This window comes from Canis aureus, chromosome 15 (assembly GCF_053574225.1).
Source record: "Canis aureus isolate CA01 chromosome 15, VMU_Caureus_v.1.0, whole genome shotgun sequence".
NCBI lineage: Eukaryota > Metazoa > Chordata > Mammalia > Carnivora > Canidae > Canis > Canis aureus.
This window is the reverse complement of record NC_135625.1, coordinates 62,999,043-63,017,467: the sequence shown is the minus strand read 5'-3', so window position 1 is coordinate 63,017,467 and position 18,425 is coordinate 62,999,043. Positions and strand designations below refer to the sequence as shown.

Here is an 18,425-nt window from a genome sequence, read left to right as displayed (position 1 = left end):
AGCCATTCTCTTAAAGATACAGAGATTGTTCCAAACTGAAGTCTTTCTTCTACATTCTTTTTTCAGTCACCTTTCTGTGACTTATTTTGGTTATTACATATAGAATTTTAAAATAAGGAGATAATAGTGTAGCTCCAAATCCATGTAAATATGGAAAAAATGTTTGGAATATATAATGTCTTTTATATTGTGTTTTGGCATATTTCACTTACTGTGGGTCAGAATGTCATGAGTGAAAGCCTCAGTAGGTAGCATTTACTTTGAAGGAATGTTCAATCTGCCATTTTTAAATAGAAGATTAAATATAGAATGCATAATAGCTCCTCCCTTAAAAGTAAGCATTTCTCTTTTACTTCCAAAAATGTCTTCTTAATAAGACTTTATGACCTTTTATGAGCAGGAGATTTTATGAAACCAGTGAGAGACATTTCCTACACGAAACACCACTGATATCAATTACTAGTTAGGCTATATTCCTTCTGAAGACAGTTCGGCGCTCCCAGCCATGTTTATCATGCCTGCCATGCAGAGTGTGGGAGGTTCCAGGTTTCTCATACATACTTTCTCATTTTCTGGTCCTGTGATTCTCAGGAGTACAGAAACATTAGCTTCTGTACACTGAGCATAAATTATCTTTTATCTGCAAGTTTTATGGCAGTTGGTAATACAAGTTAATAGGATTTATGACCAAGAAATGAGATGTCCAAGAGTTAATAAGGCGTGCCTTTTACATTATCCTAAACCTTGTTCAGTGATTCCTAGTCAGGATTCCAGTATCTGATGCAGGGGAATGGTGTTACAGAGCAGACTTTCATCACTTTTTATCTCACCTGAGCAAACTTCTAAATGTGTTGTAAATATTTCTTCCCCATGACTACTGCTTGTTTTCTCTCTCCCTAGAACAATTATTTGCTGCTTAAATTTCTCACATTTTATAAATTAGGCTTTTGCAGTGCTGGTAATGAATATGATAGGAACATGTTAAGACTGATAGAAACTGGATAACCATGATGTAAATTTGGTATGCATGGTGGTTTCTGCTGAGAACTGAGGGTGTTGGTGTGTCTGCTCACATGTACGTGTGTCCAGGACTGTCTTATCAGTGATAGCACCAGGGAAAGGATTCTAGAATATAAACTATATAGTAGGGGCTCAGTCTAGTGTCCAACTCTTAATCTCAGCTCAGGTCTTGATCTCAAGGTCATGAGTTCAAGGCTCATTTTGGGCTCCGTGCTGGGTGTGGAACCTATTTAAAAAACAAAACAAAACTATATAGTAGCATAGAACCTTTAAATATTAGTGCAAATGGTATAAAATCTTAAAAACCATTTTATGGATGAGCAGTTCCAGGGACTTGAAGATAAAGTGATTTGCCCAAGGTCAGACACAGTGTTTCTTTGAAAGAAAATTGATGCTATGAGGCCTTGCCCAGCTTCCTAGGGAAAATGTTTCTCTGCCCATTCTCTCCTTCTCCTCTCTCATCTGTGCACTTTCACTTCTTCTACTATATGACATTTTAAAATTATAAACCAAAATCTGTCCTATTTAGAGCAGTGTAACTCTTATTGTGTTATTTATGAAAACATGACATTTTAATGAGCAATAAGACAACAAAATTCTAGAGCTATATAATTCTCATTTTTCTAAGTGCCCTAATGTCCTCTTTAGATTGCCATAGAAATATTTCCTTTATGGTTTTATCCATGTTTAATTAAACTAATTTTATGTAACTAAGAAGTTAAATCAGACATTCATAAAGAGTTTATTTTATAGGTATTGTGTTCTGTTTTGTTGATTTACAGCATAGAATATTTCAACAACAAACATTCTTCAAACACCTGTTATATAATAGACACTGTGGTAGGCAATGAGAATGTGGAAATAAAACACATGGCTTCTGTTCTACTGCTTATAGCTCGATGGAGAAGCCAGAAGAATAAATCACAAAATTCAGAAATCCAAGAAGGGCTCCTGGGTGACTCAGTTGGTTAAGCTTCAGACTCTTGATCTCAGCTCAAGTCTTAATCTCAGGGTCATGAGTTACCTTAAAAAACAAAAACAAAACAAAACACTGAGTCCGGTGAGGATGGCATGGAAAAAGCATCTAATTCAGATTGGGGATGGGGTTGCTGGTGATTGTGTAGATAGTTTCTCAGAGGAGATAATGTCTGATAGAAAGCTAGGCAAAGGGAGATGAATAAATGTAATGTGGAAGGAGTATCCTGTGCAAGGAAACCTGAGAGAAGGTAGCACGGGGGAGCTCTAAATTGCTAGATCCTGGGGAGCTATAGGAGATGGCAGCTAGAGGGAAGAAAGATCTAGAGCATGGAGGACTTGTTTGCATTCTCAGATAGATGGTCTTTATATTGATGGGTACTCTCAGGTATTAAACATTTGTATCAGGGGAATGACATTAGATTATGATTTTGAGAGTTTAGTTTGGTAACAATATGGAGAATATATTGGTCAGGAAAGAGATGGAGGCCTTTCAACTCTTAGAAATCCAAAAAGGAAATGATGAATAAGTCAACTTCACCTTGCTGATGAGTTCCTTGGGATGTATGCTCAGAAGTCTTCTTTGGAGGACCACAGAGGGAAGAAGTTGATGTAATGAGTAGGATTCTGGATTAAGCAGCTGGTCTGTCTTTCTTCAGAATAGAGAATATGAGAAGAACAGATGAAGACAGGAGGTTGGCCAGTTGACTCTGGGACATAAAAAGATGGATCTGTTTTGAAACTAGATGTACTTAAATACAGATATATAAAGAATTTCTCCTTTTAGGCAATTCTTCTGTGTATGTGTGTATGTGTGTGTGATTCTATTGAACTTATACACACACTACACACATACATATAGCTTGACCTGGTAATATACCTTGAGAATCATCAACACATACATGCTAATTAAAAACTTGGGAGCGGACTCTTATACCCTGGAAGAAGATGTGGAGTGAAAAGATCAATGGTAGAACCCTAGAGAATAGAATACCTTACAGGAAAAGAAATAGGAGAATTATAAGAGTGGTATCACTGAGACCAAAGTGGTTTGAAGAGGCAGGGAATGATCAGCTAATGTGTTGAGAGTATAAAAGATATACCAAGTTTGGCAGCTCAGAAGAAATTTGATCAGGTACAGTTTTAATGGCAAAATATGGGTAGAAATCAGATAATTGCGAGTTGATTATAAAATGAGAAGGATGATAGAAATCTATTGCTCACCCCTTCTCACTGTTCACTCATAGAAGTTAAATTTGGGGGATTCACCTGGGAACCAATGATGGCTTATAAAATTATTTTGGTGAGGCCATTTTCCAAGCTAAACAAAACCAGAACATGCATGTTAAGGATTATACCTTTCTTTCCCAGGATGAGCAGAAGTGCAGCTGTCATGCTATGCCTTTGTAAGATGGCTTGCAGATTGATGAGCACTGATCATATCACTATATGGTGGTGGAGTACTTTTCAACCTATTTCAAGTCCATCTTCTCTTCCTGGCCTTCCCTTAGCCCCACAGTCCTGGTGGGCCCTTCCCCTCTTTTGAATGGGCACCTTGGTCTGGGCCAAAGTGGGAATCAATGAGTTTGATCTATATGTTGGCAAATTGAACACCAATAAAAAATAAATTAAAAAAAAATGATACCTTCTTTTTAAGAAAGCATTTCATGCATTTACTCCTGGAGAAACACTTCCTCTGTCACAGCAGTTGTCACAAAACATGACTCAATTCATGGTTTCTGTGCTTTTGGTCCAATTTTTAATAAATATTTTTCTTTGGTTTTGTTTATTAAAAAAATAAATAAATAAAATGAATCTCCTTTTTTCTGGTCTATCATCTTCTCAGTGTTACACAACCTAAGAAAATTGTTCCATTGGTTTTCCAAACTGACCACAACTACTGCTTTCCTGTGCAAAAAAATAACTTTTAAGTTCCTGTCTTAGAGCCCTACTCAAATTTTCTGACTTCTACACACAATTTCTAAGTATGCCTTTCTGAACTTCCCTCATCTGGATCATTTTCATCACTTTTTAAAATATTTTTTTTTTTAATCTTTTTTCTCCTGTGGACCTCAAAGAGTCTATCCCTAAAACAAAATTTACTAAGTTATAACTTTCCTCATTTTCTAAACCTTAAAAAAATTAGTTTCCTATTTATGATCAAAGATGAAATAATTATCACACTTAGTTCATCGGATGCTAGTCAAATCCAAATAGGAAGTTTTAGATGATTTAAATACACTATTCCTATTAACAGGTGTTCATAATCGCCTCCTCTTGTAAAATACAGGGCAACTGAGCATCCCAGGCTGTAATTTAGTCCACTTATTTCTCTACTGACATGAGCTTTCTTCCTAATTGGTTGGAAGCTCATTCAGGGGAGTGATTACTGCTTTCAGTGGCTGCAGGTATATTTTTACCCTTGAGAATGATGCTGGCAGGGCTGGTAGGTTTAAAGGCAACCTGGATACAATGAAGTCACAGAGGGAAAGGCATGCAATAACAGCCTGATACCTGCCAGTCACCCGTACTGTGTACAAGTTCTTTAACCTTATGAGTCTTTCAGTCAGGAAGATTTATAGAAAGATGCCCCATCAGCAAAAGCCTATGGTGATCCCTCAGTGATTCCAAAGGAACAAGGGAGGCAATATTAAATTCAATCTCTATGGAAACTGTTTAAAAACTTATTTGAACATTGGCCTTTCATTTTCAACCCATGAGTGACAGAGAATCCATTTTGGAGACTGGATGCAATCCATAAGTGTGCTGGGCGTGGGTGAAACAATGAAAAAGACAGCATCAGCGTTTGTGTGAGCTCTGTCATCGTAATTCATCATAATCCAATTGTAGATAATGTAATGGAATATTGAATGCTAGGTGTCAGAGTTTCCTTTAGCTCCCCTTCCATAGTCCTCTGTGGCAAGGACACAAGCACACTGTGTCATGTAGACTTAGTTCAATTGAGCGTTACTTCAGCATCTCCCTTTGATTGAAAACAAAAGGTTGCCAATGCGGTATCAATGAACTGTGAAGTGATCTGAGTGTTACCAGCAGGGAAATGAAATGAGCCTCTGGAAAGAAGATTGGCACAAGTGAAAATTTCTGTATAAAGGGCTTCATAGGGCTCCAGCTGGGTGGTATTACTTCTTATCCAATTAAGATTTTTTTTCCCCTGAATTCGTGAGCATTATGATCTTGTTTGTTCCCAAAATGATCAAAACTGAAAGTGGAGAAAAAGTGGAAAACATATCTAAATAAAGTTCAGCTAGAAGGGCTCAGATTTGAGGGTACTTTTTTAAACTGCTCCATTCATCCTGGATATTATGAAGCTTTTCCAAGGAACACTGTAAGATGCCTTGCCCTCTTATACACACTTCACATAACATACATGTGCATGCGTATACACACACAAAGCATCTCAGTACTTCTAAGCCAGTCTTATTGAGAGGAAGGCAAGTCAGTGTTCTGGCTCTCTGCTCAACTGGGGAGATTTCTTTTTCTTTTCTTTCTTCTCTCTCTCTCTCTCTCTCTCTCTCTTTTTTTTTTTTTTTTTTTTTGAAAACCACTATCCTCCGTAGCTGTTTTTTAAAAGGTCCACTTAATCCATAACTTTGTCATGATCAGAATGATATTTGACTTAGATGCATATGGAATAGTTTAACAGTGAAATTTATAAAAATGCATCAGTTAAGAACCAAGTTAGCAAAGCAGAGTATAACATAGGATGAGCTACAGACTGAGAGGATTAAACTTACTTTGACAGAAAATAAGATTAAAGATGTGCCAGTCCCATACTGTCTTCTGAAGCAGACTGAGATACTACTTATATGATATCAAGTAGATAAGTCTCAATGTTGAAAACATACTGACTGTTAATATCCTTTTGAAATATCTTGAGCCATGTATAAGTTATAAAATAGCCTCTATACCTGAAAGGTTATAAGATTATATTTTAATAATATTTGTAGACATATGCAGCTTTCACATGTATGAAATCCTGTCATCATCACCTCACTTGACTCTCCAGCAGTCCTTTTAAGCAGAGCACTCATTGTTTCTATTTCTCGGATGAGGAAACTCTGAGTAGCAAGAGTACGGTACACCCATGGATAGTCTAGGAATTTTCCGAATCCTACTTTTCTGCCATTTGCTTTATAGCCTTCTGTTAGAATCCATGCTTACTTTCTGAATATCAGTGGATCCATAGAGAGGGTTCCAAAAGAATGAAGGAAAAGTAATCAGCAGCAAGCATTATTTATGCACAGAGAGTGGCTCACTCAGGAGTATGCACTGAAATCATAGCTTTATTTTTATCCTTAGTCAATTTTTTTTTTTATTATGGAAAGAGCCATATTTACAGAGAATTCGAAAGACTGGTATGATGAAACATTCCAACTAACTATTTGTAATTTTTTAAATATCATATGTGCTCTATCTATGTATATAGACTTTTTTTTTCTTTTGGTAACCATTTGAAAGTAAATTGTAGATATCACATCACATTATCCTAAATACTTCAATGTGGGGGATGGTATTTAGAAACAAAGATCCAGGTGTAATAGATGTGCTTATTGCTACTGTGGTGGCGTTGCTTTTAGACTTTTTCAGAGAACTGAGATTTTTAAACTTTTGCTAGAACTAAGTTCTTGCTATTAGACTTTTTCTAGAACTAAGAAATAATAAAAAAAAAAAGTGTGTGTGTGTATGTATAAATCATGGGTTCACATTGATATCTTTAATTGAGTTTTAATATATAGTTTTTAAACTTTTATATTTTTATTTCTTTAACCCACCCTCCCCCCTGTAAAATCTTAGATTGAAATGTTATACTTGTATTATACTGTAATATACAGTAGCTAGTTCGGATTTATAATTCCTACATTACTACTAATAGTAAACCTACTGAGTGAAATTTAAGATTTCTTTGTAGGTCAGTCTTTATATTATATTCCAGCCAGAGTACTGTATCTAAAATTGCTCTTTAAATATTAAAATTCGTTCTTTCTAGGGTTATGCTGCCTATTTAATATATTATTAGGCTCATTTGTTGCAGTTGATTTGAAGTTATAAGACTTCATTTTTTAATTATTTAAAATATTTTACAATAGTTACATAGCCCAAAGGCAAAGCTTGATAAAAGATACCGTGAGGAGAGGTCTTGCTTTTATTCCTATCTCCCTCACCACCACCACCCTCCTTCAGAATATTCCAGATTCTTGCAAAAAATAAAAGCAAAAGCAAAACCAAAATAAATATGTACACATCTTTTTATTACCCCCTTTTTATGTGAAGTTTAACTTTCTATATATATATCTGTCTCTATCTCCTTTTTTTCACATATTTTGGAAGCAATTCAGCATAGAGACCATCCTCATTCCTTTATTATGACTGCTTAGTACACTTTTGTGTGGACATACCTATATACCATCATTTATCCATATGCAGCTTTTTGAAAGAACATACTGGAAATTCAGACTAGGTAGTTTTTTGAGTTGTGGTTGTGTATATTTTGAGAACAATCCTCAGGTGATTCCATGCACTTTCCAATTTGAGACCTGTTTTGCTCTCAAAACACCTTATGAGGTAGAGACAATATGACCAAATTTTAAAGATGAGCAAACAGGGTCTGAAAAAGATAAATTGACTTCCAGGGGTTATTCCACTCCTTAACAGTAAAACCACATTCCAAATCCAAGTTAGACTGACCCTTTAGCTTTCTCCACTCCATGATTCTGTTTCGAATTATATGAATCCTGTACTTGGTATGATGTCATTCAGTGTAGAAGAAACAATTTAAAAAGATAAACTCATTGGGGTACCTGGGTGGCTCAGTTGGTTAAGTATCCAGCTCTTGATTTTGGCTCAGGTCATGATCTCAGGTTTGTGAGATTGAGCTCTGTGTTGGACTCCATGCTGGGTGTGAAGCCTGCTTGAAATTCTCTCTCTCCTTCGCAACATTCTCTCAACCATATGCGCTCTCTCTCTCTTCCAAAAAAAAAAAAAAAAAGGATAAACTCATTAAACATAATTCTTTTTAACAGAGAATTAGGCTTCCCTGCCGCCCTTTGTAGAGTGTATATGTTTTTAAATAGAAATGAATGGACACAATCAGTTTTCTTATCAAAGAAAAAGAATATGCTATTATAGCCAAAGTAGTAATGATAATGAATCAGAGTCTTTCTTTTTGGAAAAAGTCATGTTGATAGAGGAGCCTCAAAATTGATTAATTACGTACACGTTGGCCTTTCCAATTGTCTGATGATAGGAAGCCAATTTCACTCCTAACCAGAAGCCCTCAAGGTAAAAGGCACAGACTATGGAACATTGGTCTTATTTTATCAGGGAAGGTTAATGTACAAAAATGCTGCTCAGGGGACAGTGGAGAAGGATTTATTTTCTCCTGAGTGAAGCTAGGCTATTAAGAATTGGGCACTCTTTGAAATTTTGATAATAGTAATTGAAAAGCAATGAATAGAGCTTAATATTTTTTTCTGAGCATATTTCACATTATAAAATATTTCTCAGAGCCAGAGTAAGCCTTAGGAAATATAAAAGAACTTGGACAAGTTTTTTCATATATTCATTCAACTAACATATTATTAAAGACTTATTTGTATCAGATATTTACAAATTGCTGGACCAAAGAGGAATAAGTTCCTCTCAAAGAACTAATAGTATCATCATTAATCATGATCATGATTTCACAATAAAATAAACTAAGTTCTGTAGTACAAATATAGAGAGAATATCATGGAAGCTTACCGAAGCAGCACATCATGGGCAGATCGTACCTCTAGCCAGATGCAGAGATGAGATAATGTCCAGCATTCTACTTGCACATGTACTCCTCTGTACTCTTAATTGATACATTATGCTGTTCCTGAGAAAAACAAATTGAGGCTGTTTTCCACGATAGAGTCCTAGATAGGCCATAGATACAACTCCATCTGCAGACCTTACATTCTGTTCATTGAACTTACCTCATAGATGCAAAGATTCCTGCCCTATTTAAGCACCAATTCATTGCAGCTGCATTCATAACATGATTTTAAATAGTGTTAAATAATGGCTACCAGTTATTAGCAGCCACACTTAATACTGCATACCATCCAGTAGGCTCCCATAAAGAATTTCATTTCTAAAGCCAAATAGTGCATAATTCTTTACATTCATCTTATCTTTAACACACACTTCATTTAAAACAATTTTATGAACCAAATTCTAACTTACTACTTAGCATAAAAATGTTGATGTGCAACATTAAAAAAAATTAATGCTACAAATCTTGTCCTCTCTTCCTTTTATCTACAATGCTTTTTATATGAAAAATTGCATTTATATCTAAAATAGAAGGTTATTACAACAAGGCTCTTTTGGAGAGGAGTTATACTCAAAGAAGGGAAACATTCAGAATCATTACAAAGGGAACTGGAAGGAGATTGTATATCATAGTTAATTATAGAATAGATATTTAATGAGCAAATATATGAAGAAGCAATGTGATATCTATTATCCTATGCTTTGTTAGGTCTGAAAATTTTAAATTACTCAATGCACACGTAGTGCTATCTAGGGCTCTGGCTCTGTGTGGAAGGCTTGGGTCCTGACTGTGGCGTTTACTGACCATGGCTTCTGGAGACTCTCAGTTTCTCTCCATGAGCGACTGGAATGATAATGCATGTGCTTTTCATGAAAACTAAAATGTTTAAGGCCATGTGCATGAAAGCTTGTTTTGGTTTTGTTTTGTTTTTTTGTTTTTTTGTTTTTTTTGTTTTGTTTTGTTTCTTTCCTTAGGGCTTCGAGTGGAAAGGGCTGAATTAATAAAAAATTATAAGCACAGTGTCATCATTGGTCATTTTATTTCACTATTTGATTGGGATTTGTTGATTCAAATCCCATTCCCCTCTAGGATTCCCTTTCTGTCACATAAGAAACCATCCTAATATATTATAAGTTATCTTTTTGTTTGTGTGCCCTTGCAAATTGTATATTGTTTTTATCACCACCATAAAAGAATATTTTTGTATCTATCTCTAAAAGAAGGGACTCCTAAAAACCATAATTACAGTACCATTTTTACACCCAGAAGAAGTTAAGAATAATTACTTAATGTGATGAAGTAAAGTGTTTAAATTTCTTTCATTATTTTAAGATGTTTTATGGTTGGTTGTATGATCAGGGACCCAAATAAGACCTGTCCTTTGCAGTGGTTTGATATTTCTGTTGTTCAACAGTAGGCCCCCTTACCTGACTCTGCCTCCACTTATCTTTTTCTTCTCCTTCCTCTTTTTATTCCCCTCACTCCTCAACATTTTCCTTGAAGAAATTTGTCATTTGTTCTCTGAAATTTTCAGTCCAGGCTCATTGCATGGCACGATGTCATTAAATACTTTTTTTTTCCTTTGAATTTTTGTAATTTTTGGCTAATTCTAGAGTTGTGATCAGACCATTAAAAAAAAAAAAAAAAAACTGGCCGGGGGAGGGGGGGTATTTCTGAAATGGGTAATACTACATCACAACATTTGTTTGCTCTTTATTGTGATGTCATAGCCATTGGTAATCATCGTGCACCCCTATGACCTCATGAGCAGTTGCTTAACACTACTAAACTTCTGCCACTGTTACTTCACTGATTGCCTGAAATGCTGCTCTAAAGAGAAGCTTCCCTCAGCCAGCTCCTGGGTTATCCTGTGGAATAGTCTGTAAAGGAAGGCAGGCTATACACTTAATTCTTTTTCCTTTTATTGACCATTTTTCAATATAATGAATTGATCCTCTAATATTCCTTTTTTTTTAAGTTGCTTTATGCATTGCAGCAAAGAGGGAGCCAAAGCTCACAAACATTCTGCACAGTTTGACAAGAGACATTGCAGAGGAAAGAGGGACTTAGGAAGGATCAACAGTATCCTACGGTCTTGGTGGATGCATTCCTGGGGGAAGTGGACCTCTAATTCCTGGTAAAGGGGGTCTCATTCTTAGAGGGGGCATGCCTCTATTGGTGTCCCTGGAGCATGGAAAGGCTGGCTGGTGGGCTCATAGGGGTTCTAATGTCATGCATGTGGGGGAGCCTGGAGGTGGTGTTGCTCAGCCCACAGGAGTGAGTGGGATCCCCTAACCTGGTGGATATTGAGGTGGGAGTCCAGCACTGCTGGCAGGAGCAGCAGTTAGAGCACCTGCTGTAGTACCTCTTCCTGCAGTCATTCATTTTTTATTGAGATGCCCCCCAACCCCTTGGACAGGGTCTGCTAATCCAGTAGGAGCCTGGGGAATTGGAACACCAGCTGGCACTTCTCTGCCACCTGTCTTGCCAACCCCAAGGCCTCCTGCAGCTCCAGCAAGTGGTACCTGAGCAGTGCCAGCATCCTTAGAGGATGGCCCTTTCACAGTCATGGAAACCATGTTTTCCCCAGGTAGCAGCACCAGACCCCAAAGCCACATTTCCTCACACTCTGGCTGCTTCACAATCTTTGGCTTGGTCTTCCTGAATTTGTCACAGTCCACAAGGATAGTTCATATTCTTGTTAAGGGTGCCAATGAAAATATGGCCATCTTGCAGGATACATCTCATTCTGTGGTCAGTGTGCTCAGCAGCTTGCTGCTCTTTCCCACACTCATGGTTGCTGTTCCATCAAATCCAGTGTCCCCAGTAAGATTTTAAGATCCTTAAAACCTGAGGGAAGGCTGCAGACAAAGATTTGATGCAGGTTCTCCTACAAATAATGCAGGCTTGAGACAGAAGCTTCTAACAGTAAATGGGCCTCAATTTTTCACTTGGAAATCGGCTACTTGGATGTTCCAGTCCTGCTTTACCACCTGTTGTTGTCTCTGCTAAGAATGCCTGTCTCAGTTCTGGCTGGAAACTCACTGCAGGTACTTGCTGCTGCTGACATTGCCTTGGGTACAGCTGACACTCTCGGTGGCTCAATGAGTTGAGTTTGTCCTTCTAAATTTGACTTGAGCATCACCTGCCATGTGTGCTGTTCAGTGGTCTGTCTCAGGTATAAGTGGTTGCTGGGCCACTCCCATGTGCTGCTGGCCACACCTCAGAACAGATTGTCCAGCATCTCCAACAGTCACTACACTCCGCTGATTCCATAACGTTCTTCAACACCAATTGGTTATTTCTCTTTGAGCTCATGTTAAGCCTATTTGATACGTACAATCAGTCCATTCTAGGTAATTATCCTTATTGCTACTCAAAGTGTCCCATATTTGGCCAGGGGGAGCATATTCAATTTGGCTCCCAAATGAATCCTTTTGACACAAACCCACTAGTCTTTGATAAGTTTCTTCCTTTCTATTTCTACAGTATGTTCCTGGCTCCTCTTGTACATTCCCCAGCTGAGTTTTGGAATTTCTCCAAAGGGCCCCCTTAATTAGAAATAATAGTTAGAGACCATAATCAGGGCATTAAAGGGAATGCTTGTAGCTACTAAGTAGATTCACTTGACAAAGCCAGAATTTTTTTTTTTTTACACTTAACATGAGTTTATACTTCCCTCTCAGACTCAGTACCGTAGGGAGGTGTACCCTTTTGATGAGCAGAGTTTTAAAATTTTGATGATGTCCACTTTATCCATCCTTTATGTTATGGATCTTGCTTTTGGTGTTTTATCTAGGAAATCTTATCTAGCCTAAGGTTACAAGAGTTTCCTTTTATGTTTTCTCTTAGAAGTTTTATAGGTTTAGGTCTTACATTAGAACTATGATCCATTTTGATTTTCTTTTTGTATGTCACGTGAGGTATGGATTGACATTCCTTCATTTGCATGTTGATATCCAGTTCTGGCACCATTTGTCATAAAGACCATTCTTTCCCCCCACTGAATTACCTTTGCAGCTTGTCAAAAATCAGTTATCAGTGCTCATGTGGATCTGTTTCTAACCTCTCTGATATACTCCACTGATGTTTTAGTTTGTCTATAAGCCAAGACTACAGTGATGTGATGCAGTGCAATGAATAGTTTTTTTCATGTGTCTTTTTGTATTTTTGCCAGTGTGTCTTTTGGATAGATCTCTAGAATTGCAATAACTGGCACAAAGTCTGAATGAAGCATGTTTCAAGTGCTCCACCAAGGGTTGGACAGTGCAGTGATAAGACTACCTATTTCCTCTTTATCTAATAGGTAGGGAATAATACTCCAAAATAATTTTAATTTGTATTTCTATTGTTATCAATGGGATTGAGCATATTTTTATATTTTTAAGAGCTGTTCACATTCTTTTTCTCTGGACTGTCCATCTTTTTCTATGAAGTTGTTGGCCTCATTTTCTTCAGTTACTGTTAGAACCTCTTTATATGTCAGTGGTGTTATTACTCCTTTGTCTATAATGTAAGTTATATATATACTTCTGTTTTTCTTATTTATGATTTTATTTGGGTGTGTATGTATGCATTTTACATAAATGAGGTTTTTTTTTTACTTATTACCTTTGTATAATTGAGTGTTTTTATACAATTGTATATAATTTGTATGTAATTCTATATAATTATATATTTTTAATAATAGGCTTACTTTTAAGAATAATTTAAGACTTACAGATTAGATTGAATAGATTGTACAAAGAGTTCCTATATATGTCATCTTATCCCCCACACATAGTTCTCCATGTTATTACTAATTTATTGTATGGTGTATTTGTTATTCTTAATATTGATTTATTATAATTAACTAAAGTCCATGGATCCTTTCCTTACCTTTTAACTTAATATCCTTTTTCTGTTCCAGGATCACATTAAAGATGCCATGTTACATTTAGATACCATGTCTCCTTAAGTTTCTCTTGATGGTGACATTTTTTTCAGACTTTCCTGGTTTTTGTTGACCTTGACAGTTTTGAGGTGTACTGTCAGATGTATATTTTAAGATAGCTCTCTGATAGAATTTGTCTCATGTTTTTTTCATGATTAGACTGGGTTCATGTGTTTTAGAGAGGAAGATGTACAGTTAAAGTACCATTTTTATCACATATCAAAGGTACATACAATCAATATGATTTATCACTGTTTTTGTTCCTTGATCCCCTGGTTAGAAGTAGTGTGCGTCAGCTTTCCCCACTGTAAGGTTGCCCCAAGCCCCCCACCACTTCTGTATGTACTCTAGAAGAAAGTCAATATGTGCAGCCCACACTGAAGGAGTGGGGAGTTACACTGCCACTCCATTGCGGTAGTTACATCATTTATTTGGAATTTTTCTGTGTGGAGGTTTCTCTCTTTTTCTCCCATTTAAAAATGTATTTAGTAATTTATTTTTCTCAGGTTAGACTCATGCATACCTATTTTATATTCTGATTTGTATTCTAATACTGTTTTCTCTATTTGGTTGTTCAGATTGTTTCACTTTTGGCCATTGAGAACTCTTTCACTTTGGTCATATGCCCATTTGACATAGCCCCATAAATTGTGTGTGTGTGTGTGTGTGTGTGTGTGTGCGCGCGTGTCTGTCTCTCCATCCGTCCCATACATGTATATATGTGTAAGGTTTTCTTCCTACTCTAAGATGTTCTGGGCTCATCCTGTATATTTCCTGCCCAGGTCTTAGAATCATCCAGTGCTCCTTAGAGTTCTGTTTCCTTTTGTTAGAGAATGATATTAGAAACCAAGTTCTGGATGGTAGGTGTGCTTATTGCTACTGTGGTGTCATTTTTTTAGGCGCTCTCAGCAAAGAAATATAGGTATGTGTACTAACCTGTGTATACACCTATATTTATACATATTTCTATATGCATCCATATTAAGTGTGAGTTTTTACTGATAGTTCCAACTGGAATCCATTACTACAGGGATCATTCTAGTTTATTTGCCTTGCTTGCCTTTAATCTCCACTCCATCAGTGAGAAACCTGGATCTCACCCTCTGCCACTTACTGAATTATTGGATTTCAGTGTACACAGAGAGCCGTATTAGAATTGTTACCTCGTACCTCTGTAGGAAACTTTATCAGCTAGAGGGCAGTACTTACATATAGTTCCTTTGCCTGTACTTTTATATGCATTTCCAAAGCTACTTAAGTCAGCACCTTTATTCCTACTCTGTTCATTGAGGTTGAACATTTGTAGTGCAAGTAGTTTCCCCTGTCACAGTCTGCATTTTCCCCCCAAGACCCCCTGAACCTCCTAAATGGTTCTTTAAAATTACATGCAGTAAAGTTCATTCTTTGTGTTCTTGGTAGAGTTCTGTAGGTTTTCACAAACCTATACTGTCCTGTATCTGCCATTAGAGTATCATGCATCACAAGATCACCATCCTAACAGTCCCCTGGGCTTCCTCTTTTCACTGACCCCTACCTTTCCCTCACACCCTTGGGAACAGTGCACTCATTGTTTACTGTTGCTATAGTTGTGCCTTTTCCCAAGTGTCATATAATTGGAACCATACAATGTGTTGTTTTTCAGACCAGCTTGTTTTGCTTAGCAGTTGCATTTCCTCCATGTCTTTTCTGATTGCCTTTTTACTCGGCATCTTTTTAAAATCTTTCTGTGTTGCCATATATACATCTATTCTTTTTAAGTTTTTCATTGCACTATATGTTGGGCATCTAGTTTATTTGCCCAGCTGCTCTGAATCTGGGACACTAAATTGCATCCAAACCTTGTATCCCCCAACCCCACCCTGCTTCACTACCACAAATAATATTGCAATGAGCTGTCTTACATATATGCCTTTATGAACCCATGTGAGCTTTTCTTTGACACATATGTAGTTAAAACAGGAATTGTAGTTAGATCATAGGACATAGGTTTACTCTATTTAACAGTTTGAGATTACCCCTAGAATGCATTTACCAAGCCAGCAGTGTGTGAGAGTTTATTTTTCTTGTGTTTTAAAAATTATCACCGTATCTTCACGAACACTTCATATTATCCAGATTTCTGGATATAAAGTATATAGGAATCAAGTGATATCTTGCTGTGTTCCTTTGTATTTCATAATGACTAATGAGTCTGAATATCTCTTCATATAGCTTGTTAGTGCCTTTTTTATGTTAGAAGTGTTTGTATATTTTTATTTTGTTTTGGGGGGGTTTTGTTTTTCTTCTAACTCCAGTATCATTAGCATACAGTACGGTATTAGTTTCAGGTGTACAGTATAGTGATTCATCACCCAGTGCCCATCACGACAAGCATACTCCTTAATCCCGCTTGTTAATGTTAACTCATTTTTTTCTGTTGGGGATACTGTCAGCTTTTTATTGCCGTGTTTCTTGTATATTTTAAAGATGGATCTTCTGTCAGTTTTGAACATAACACAGTGTCTCTTCTTATTACATCATCTGTCTATTAGCTTTGTTCATGGTACCTACCCTTTGTTGAACAGAATAGTCAATTTAGTCTTGGGCTTGGAAGGTGGTACCATTTACTGACATGCTAAAAATGGGGAGAGGCAGACTGTGGGTAAGACCCAAGACTGATTTGACTGTGTTAAGTCAAAGATACCCACTGAGCCTTCAAATAGTCTTGAGTAGGCAGTTGCTGAGTCTGGAGTGAAAATGAGGTTTTGTTAGTCTTAATATTTTATGTTGTTTATATTGTTTTCATTATTCTTTGAAGATTTTCTTATTTTTACTTTTTAAAACTTGGAGCTGTCTTTAAAGTTTTGAAGAAAATTTTCATTTAAGAAATTGGATTTGAAGATACCTTCATTTGTATCACAGTAGTAGTTTTTTGCTTACAGATGTAATTTTGACCATAATTTCATTTTTTTTTTCTAATCCTAAAATCTTAATCTGTGTAGCATTGTGATACAATTTTAACCGTACTCACCCTAACTTCTGCCACCCTAACTCTCCTGGCTGGTTTCAAGGGCTCTCTGGATGTATTTCATAGAACATTTCCTATTCACTGTATAAATGATTTTTCCTCCATTTCACACTGAAATTATAAAAAATAACTCAAGGTGACTCTCATCTTTAAATTGAATATGAAAATAGTTTTGAAGCAAATCTATAATATGTTCATGGGATTTAGTTATCAAGGATTGAATATTATAGTTTCAGGACTATCTTCCATGAGAAAAAACATGCCCGTGGGTATGCAAATGTGCATCTTTTTAAACATGGAAATAGTTTTTACCTCAGGATTATTATTTTTAAAGGCAGAACCTTAATCATTAAATGCTTTTTTGAATAGAAACAAGGCACTTTACAGTTCTTGTCAGAAGTTTATCTTTGGCAACTTCTGAGCCTGCAAACAACAAAAAAAATATTTGAGTCAAACAATAATGCTAATGTACCTTTTCTTTTCTCTTGAAGGGTCACTCACAATGGTTATTAATTCTAAATTCCTCCAGACTATAATTTTTTACAAGATTTGTTTATTTTCATCAAATAAAAGAGCTATTTCTGTTATATACAATTGTATAACCATCTGTCATTTATCTTTTTATAAACCATAACCAATTCATTATCAGATATATATGTATTTTAAGAAAAACTAATCCCTTTGGTTTTTGCAAATAATATGAAGAATCTAATTAGGATAAACAGTTATTAACATAAATGCATGGTTTTATACCTTAAAATACATTCACAGTTTACTTTTTATTATTTAGGTAGATTTCTACTGTATATCTTAGCTATTTAAGTTTATTGTATTACCTTAGCTATTTAAATTTATAGAGATGATGTTTCTTTCAACAAGGGATGTGTGACCATCCTTGAGAAGCCAAAACAAAGAAAATCTTTCTTTTAGGTACAAAAAAAAAAAAAAAAAAAAGCCTTATATTGCTGAGCTGAGCACTCATAAAAATGACTGGTGGTACTTTTCAGGCATCATTCATCAGACTTACATTTTAGAGAGAAAAAAAAAATCTCATTATCCACTCCATATTCATTTAAGTTTTAAGTGCTTAGAAGACTTGTCATAACCTAGACTTAAGGTCTGAAATGGTAAATCTTGACACATCTTCTAGCAGCTCCTCCAGGCACCACTAGAGCTCTGAGCGCCCCCACGTATAGGAGTTTTCTGTTCTGTTCTGTCCTGGTTCTTGCACACTATTTCCCCAACACTCCTCACTTTATAACGTTATTAGTTTCCACATCATCCCTTATTTTAAAACCAGATTAAAAAAAATAAAAAAAATAAAAAAAATATAAAACCAGATTAATCTAGAAGTGTCCCATTTGGCAAGAAATACCAGAAGAATAGATTGGGCATGTTGCACTTGCATTAACACACTTAATCACAATGGGCAAGTGAAGAATATTTTATTATATTCAGATGGGCCTAGAGAATCTGATTTCTCTGAGTCCATAAAACATTATATTGACCTTAATTTTGTGCTCTTTATGCACAGCCCAGCGCACTCTCTCTGCCACATCATGCTGGCTTCTCATATAGCAGAATTACTCTGATTTTTTTTTAATTGATTCTATTTTAGTGTATAAGTTTGGGCTGAGAGAGAAAGGACTGGAAATATTATTTATTCATTA

The 18,425-nt window shown here is 36.2% G+C and overlaps 1 protein-coding gene and 1 pseudogene across 8 annotated transcripts in view; one reads left to right on the top strand and one right to left on the bottom strand.

Annotated features, from left to right (window-relative positions):
- TPK1 (thiamin pyrophosphokinase 1) overlaps positions 1–18,425 on the top strand; it is a 325,016-nt gene that overhangs the window by 200,634 nt on the left and 105,957 nt on the right. The gene's annotated exons all lie outside the window — the stretch shown is intronic.
- Positions 1,749–12,033, bottom strand: LOC144285035 (small nuclear ribonucleoprotein-associated protein N pseudogene; annotated as a pseudogene). The gene is made up of 5 exons (XR_013353419.1): positions 10,243–12,033; positions 8,758–8,875; positions 7,815–7,980; positions 2,537–2,705; positions 1,749–2,044 (listed from the first exon to the last, which is right to left on the bottom strand). The product of XR_013353419.1 is annotated as a small nuclear ribonucleoprotein-associated protein N pseudogene (transcript).